The sequence below is a fragment of the Megalops cyprinoides genome, chromosome 4 (assembly GCF_013368585.1).
Source record: "Megalops cyprinoides isolate fMegCyp1 chromosome 4, fMegCyp1.pri, whole genome shotgun sequence".
Lineage (NCBI taxonomy): Eukaryota > Metazoa > Chordata > Actinopteri > Elopiformes > Megalopidae > Megalops > Megalops cyprinoides.
In genome coordinates this window covers 34193603-34200483 of record NC_050586.1, presented here as the reverse complement: position 1 = coordinate 34200483, position 6881 = coordinate 34193603, and positions in this window count along the sequence as shown.

Here is a 6881-nt window from a genome sequence, read left to right as displayed (position 1 = left end):
TCTAAGGTTACAATTTCTTTCCCATAAAAGTTACTGGTTGATAATTGAATTTTTTTAGAGTAATTGTCAGTCATTCCTCAGTTGAAATAATGTTTTTTTTCTTCCACCATGCTTTTACATGGTTCAGTTTTTAACGTTTTGTGGTTAGTAGGCCTTTTCCCAATGAATGCAAAATGAATGTGCGGTCATAAACTGAAAAGAAACGTGCTATTCTGGGATGTTAACAAACGACAGTGCCATCTGTTCGGATTGGCAAAACACTGAGAGGCACACTTTATTAGTTTATATAAAAAGCCCTTTCAACACTATGAATGATGTTTTCCTGGTTGTAATATACAACATTTTTGATGATGAAGTTGTAAATAATGTAAACAGATGTGGTATGCGGTGGGATTTAAGATACTTTAATAAGTTTCAGGATTTTTGTGGTACGATGAGGAATGCTGTTTATAAGGACAATAAAAGTTATGTTTGACCAAACATCTTGTGCTGTGGTGGTGGTGAGTTTTGATAGTTTTGCTTCAGAAAATATACCATTTTAATATCATTTTCATATCAAGCAAGTTGAAGAAAATATGCATGTGTAATCAATCTCTTATGCCTTGTCTAATGTTACTGTACTACTGCTATGACTCCAGCTGTTATTTTAACTGCTTAACATCCCATGCTGTGCAGCTGTCAGTGTGAATCGTATCTTAATAGACGTGTTAAGTCTCAAGTATCAATAAAAAGGGCAAAGCAGCGTAAGGCAATCCACTTCATGATATGCAACAGTTTCTGTTGTGGTCTGTGAGTGTAAGCTGCCTGTTTTCTGATTTCAGAGATCACAAAGGTGACCAGAGATGATAAGACGATATTGATTTACACTTACATGCCAAGCTAGGCATGCATCTGTGATCTCAACAACATGTTTGGTACTGACACTCGTGTGGTTAGTGGTGTCCTGTTCGTGCAACTTTTCATGCCACTTTATTAGATGGATTATGTAAACTGCTCTGGACTAGTAATACCAAGCAATGTTCTTAATTATAGTGTTCCCTCTCAACACAATTTGAGCCTCCTACAAGATGTCAGTAGCCCTTTCTTTGATACCAATAATTAAACAAACAAACAAATACTAATTAATAATTTAATAAATTAAATTAATTTCTTTTTTTAAGACATAATATAATAGAAATATATAGCAGATTTAATGACAAAACAGCACAGATATTCCTTCAACCTGAATAGTTTTAGTCCCAAAAGATGTCACCACTTACATTGTCTTTAATTACAAGTACACTTCCCCACAGACTGCAAGAGCTGGCTGCAAGTGCAACCCAGCCAGACATGGTGAACACACTCAATTATCCATTCTGATAACCTGTCACAGCATCCTTGGCAGTAAAATATGGATTTTGAAGTCGTCCTTGACTGGTTTGTAGTGATTATTGAATTTTACCTCCAATAACTTAATCTAAAATAATAATTTTACCTCCAGTAAATTTCATGTGATTAGTCTAACATGCTTGAATACCAACTTCAACATGTATAGACCACCTTGCTTAACGATTTAATACCTGACACAGACAAAAAAGACCTACACAGTGCACTCTGATTAACTGTTAAGCTATCAAATATAACTGCATATTAATCAATTACGTGTAGTGGTCAAAGACACGGTGGCGGAATCACTCCTGTACTAACAACGTGTAAATATTCCACTTCAAAGAGTATCAGTGCAGCTACCAACAAGCCGTTTGTTTTGAACAGAGCAGATTCCAAAAGAAGAATCGTGAACGAATGCGACAAAGCAAATGCAAGGACACGTGTAAGAGGGGAGGGGTGCTTGCAATGCTCGGACAGTTTATCAACCAGTGACTGCACTATGCCACTGAGGCCTATACAGCATAAATTATCACGGCGACAGTCAAAAATAACGACAGTAAAATTAGTCCACTCAGCTCTAGCAATTTCCATGGTGACACAAAATAATTAACAGGAACCACTGTATTTGGTAAAATATCTCACAAAAATAGTTAACTGTAGATTCATACAGATTTTGTTACGTGGTATATAAAACATAGGCTACGCCTCTATTTTGTCGATTCATTCTTAAATCCGCTCTCAGGAATCAACCTCTAACAAGAACCGAACAGTCTTACCAGCTAGAGTGCATTGTATAATTGCTAAAACATACTATATAGCCACATTTTGCAGTGACTGAATGGGACTTGAACGAATAATCACCAGTCAGGCATGCTAATCGGACACTGCCCTGACAACGCGAGGCCTCCGCTCCAACTACGCTTCGAATGAGAGGCAGTGCTGATTCGTTACCAAAGGCCCGAGAGAGCAACAACTCGCGATATCCTGCTAAATAACAAATACAACCCATATGACCACATATAACGTATAACATACGCGGTCAAATGGAGTTAACTGTGTATCCAACGTTATATACCCACCCATATACCCATTAAAATCCAGCATTATCGAATTAAATATGCATTACTATAGGACAGGCTCAGTGCGATGATAAAGATACATTTTATAGCTACTTCTAGCGTGTGTGTTGTCTTAGCCTAGCTAACGCAATGCCTGTATTCCAGGTTCTAATCAATGTTGCTTCTTTACTTGTAATATTGTTGTGCAGCATACCAATTTTTATTATTATTTAAATAAGGAACCAAACTCATGCGAGCCGGGGGTTAATTAAAGGTGCAAGTTAGATCACGATTTTTGCCATACGAGATTACTTTTTTTTATGATAAACTGAGAAATTAAGCGACAAGCAAGCCAGCCAACTACACAACCTGGGAAATAAAGGAGAGGTTGTATGTAATAACGTTGACAGCTTGAGAGACTTGTATCGTGACAGCTGACATGTCCCGCTGTCAAAACAGTCTTATTGACTCACTGACTTCTATCTGTCTTGACAAACCAACGAGGGTCACAGTTACATTCGCTCAGGATTTGTGTGATTTTATTTGCTTACATGGGTAAGCATTAGCCCACAAGTAGCGCGTTCGAACTCCGCTCAGAACACAGCAGTTACTTGTTCGTTCTAAAATTCGACTTGTGATCCAGTCTCTTACCACTATGGAAACCTTCCAACGTTTTATGACATCAGCTCAGAGCTTCGTTTAAACTGTATGTGAATGTCGCGGCCGAGTAGTTGATCCTGATGAAAAACGTGTACACACCAACAATACAAGACAAAACAATGATCATGGGTAGGATGAAGTATTAGATGAATATAGACAGAGGGAGCGCACAAAGGGGCCGGTGAGCACCTTTCTGTTATTCCTTAGGCAATGCAGCGGTTTTAACGTTTCTTTTTCCTAGGACTTCACTCCCTTATTTTGGAGGGGTCCATGTTTTATAGTCAATTTATAGTTCTTTATCCAAAATAACGAGCTCGGTGTAATCTGTTTGGCGAAATTAAACATGCCAGTTTTTGACTGGTTTGATTTAAAGATTCAACAGTTCCAAGCTTATTGTCTTTAAGGGAAGGCTATCTCCATGGGTCAGTGTTATTGTAATCAGTAGACAGCAGTACTGAGTGCATTACACAGAAATACACAAATTAGTACAGGACAAAGGGTCTTTATTGAGATATTTGATAGTCATAGTTATAAAACGTTTCAAACTCTTAGAAGGGGAAATAGCAGATGTTACAGAATGTCAGGGGTGATTCAATAATATTTTGATTTAAACAATATCTAAATGTTGTATGTATTGTTATCGGTACTAATGCCCAGGTATTGATAAGATTCAACAAGTTCCACTGTGTTACTGTTAATGAAGCATTCTTCGTCAGCATTTCTTTATTTCTGGGCACATTCAGGGTGAGAAAATTGAGTTGAAAAATGTGATTAATTCCCGGTATGAGACAAAACTGGCTGAATTCCCTGTACCAGTCATCTGAGAATTTTTAATAAACGGCAATCAGGACCATGGTTGTGCTGTCAGTAGCACACAAAATATAGACAAACTGAATAAGGACACAAGCCCAATGGAGCACCAGTGTTCCAGTAACAATTTTCAGTGACAAAGTGTCACTGCCTAGTATAACGTGCCATGGTCACTTATAAAATAAACAAAAATGTTCATGTTATTGTTCATACTATTTAATTTCTTGATAAAAATGTGGTTTTGAATGGTGATAAACATTGAGCTGCAATCTACAAACAAAAATATGAGCACAGTGGCCTGGTGACTAAATACTATAGTCATTTTTGGAGAATGCAAGCTGCTGTATCATCTGTACCCCTGACAGTTCTGTATGCAAATGTCACAGTGTCAACACATGAACTGATTCATTGAGGGTAATGATATAGTTTAAGTTTCCCAAAGCACCTCATAATACATGTTTGCCCAATGGTGTAAATGGTTGATAGAATTAATGCAAAACTATAGTATGTACAGTGTATTATCAGGAGCTTTTGTGTGTCCAGGTTCGGCCTCAGCCTAATGGAGCCGGCCCATGTTGAGGCCATGCAGAGGAGGCGTCTCAGAGCTGAGGAGTATAAGGTATAGACTGAGTAGATTTGAACTCTGCTGATTTCCACAATGAAAGCTGGATTTTTATCAAGTGTTAAAAAGAATAAGACCAAAATTTTCTAATGTGCCATTGTCAAAGGTTTAAAAGGTTTGTGTTCGTGAAATAAAATGTATTCTGCTGTATACAAACTGAAACCGTGCTGTCTGATATTTAAATCTGATTGTGCTTCTCTGAATGATTAGACTTACAGCCTATATATAAATATTTTGCCTTATTGGAACCACGCATTTTGGGAGATTTTGTTATCATTGCAGAGATGAGATGTCTCACACCAACAGCCTTGCCCAACTTTTGTCTGATTTTCTGCATCCACTGTGCTCTGACATTGTCTGTTGATATTGTGAATTGTCGCAGCGAGAGTTAGACGCCCAGATTGAGGAGCAGAGGCATCGTCGGGAGAGAGAGAGGGCGGAGCTGCTGGCGGCCGAGCAGGCAGAGGAGCAGAGGGTGATCCGGGAGAGGAAGCTCATGCAGCAGAAGGCCCAGCTGGAAGCACAAAGAATAAGACAGAAGGAGGTGAGCCGTTCACACATTGCAGACAGAGAGCATTCCCCTGAGCCTTTCCGCCTCACCAACGGAGTATGCGCTTGTCACTGGAATTTACGAGTCATGTGGCAATTTCAGAGGTTCCCAGGTGCGGGAGACAATTTGGGCTGTTCATGGGCAAAAGCTGAAGTGCATTTAACAGACAGCTCGTTTTTGTTAGGGGTCACGTATGTAGGCAGGGAGGATGAGATGAACTCAGGGTTGCTGTGACCCTCTCCCCCCTCTTCATCTTCTGTAACACTTGTATGGGTCTTTGCAGGAGCAGAACTCACAGAAGATAGAGGAACCTGTCACCTCCAAAGGGGTCAAACAAAATTGCAGGTTAGCACCTGATTGTATGACAAAGACCATTATGCCATACAACATTATATTACTACAATGCATACCTGTCACCTTACAGCCACATGTGCCACACATTTGGCATCAATCTCATGCTCACGTAGCCCTCTAAGCATGCCTACCAAGTTAGAAATCTCACTCATGTGACTGGTGTGCAATGCCTCAAGAAAATTCAGTACTGAAGAATCTTTCTCTGTCCAGACATGGCCACAGCATGAGTCCCTTCCTGGAGCCAACCAAGGCTGAGATGTTACTGAAGAAGCAACTCAGAGATGAAGAATATAAGGTATTGGTTAGAGTGTGACCGAATCACACTCCACAGATGTTTTAATATTGAAACAACAGCAAAAAAGTCTTGTGTACCATGCAGCTGATAGTCTCATATTAAAAACTGTGACCAGGGCTACAAAATGCCAATGGTATTGGTAATTATGGGATAGTTTCAATGATGTTTTTATTTCTATGTTCTGATACATTAATGTGCCAAATAAAATAAAACTTGTGCTTTAAGTGCTCTTGATTGTCGCAGTCAGTGAAAGTGCTTGCACCGAGTGCAAGCTGAGCCCTACAGCCCAAGGCATTGCGGATTAAAGTCTGGGCTTTATCATCAGCAGACAATGAATGGGGCTTTGCAGCAGCAGGACATAAGTTAGGGTTGCTTCTGTTGCTCAGGGTCTCCTACCACGTTCTATCCCTCTAGCACCATCCAGCACCTTTGAGTTGCTCAGATGACATCAATGAGAGATGTGCTTATCCTCCTGTCTGTTTGCTCTCCGGTGGTGCATTGTGGTACTTGTAGTGTGAAAAATAGGTGCTGACTGCATGTAATTGTATAGGAGAATTGAACTGGTTGTGCTTCAGTAAATGTAGTGTAGAGGATCTTGCAGTGAGGTGAGCTTAATGTGCAGTTGGAGATTCCAAAGTTGGGGGAAGAAATTGTGCTTCATAATGGACTAGACCCATATACTGTATTTATATAATTTACAACATGTAAACAATTGGAGTTCTTCATTATTGTGGTTTTCATTCTCATTCATGAAATAACATCAAAACGCTCCCCCGTACTAAGAACACTGACCACAGTGTCTGTGATTTTCTCGGTCCGCTGTGCTAATCTGAGGTTCTCCCTGCTGTAGCGTGACCTGCTCGCACAGATTGAGGAGCAGAGGCAGCGTCGGGAGCGAGAGAAGGCGGAGCGGCTGGCGGCGGAGCAGGTGGAGCAGCAGAGGGTGACCTGGGACAGGAGGGTCCCGCAGCAGAGCTCCCTGCTGGAGGTGCAAAGCGGAAGACAGGAGGTAAGCAGCGCGCACATTGCAGACAGTACCCGTGTGTAGCAAAAGTGCTTGGGGCTTACTCTAGAACTGTGCCATCGTCAGACTAAGTACGCCTTTGGCAGTTTTATTTAATTGTGATTTATGATTACTTACCTAGATCTCAGGTACTACCTACA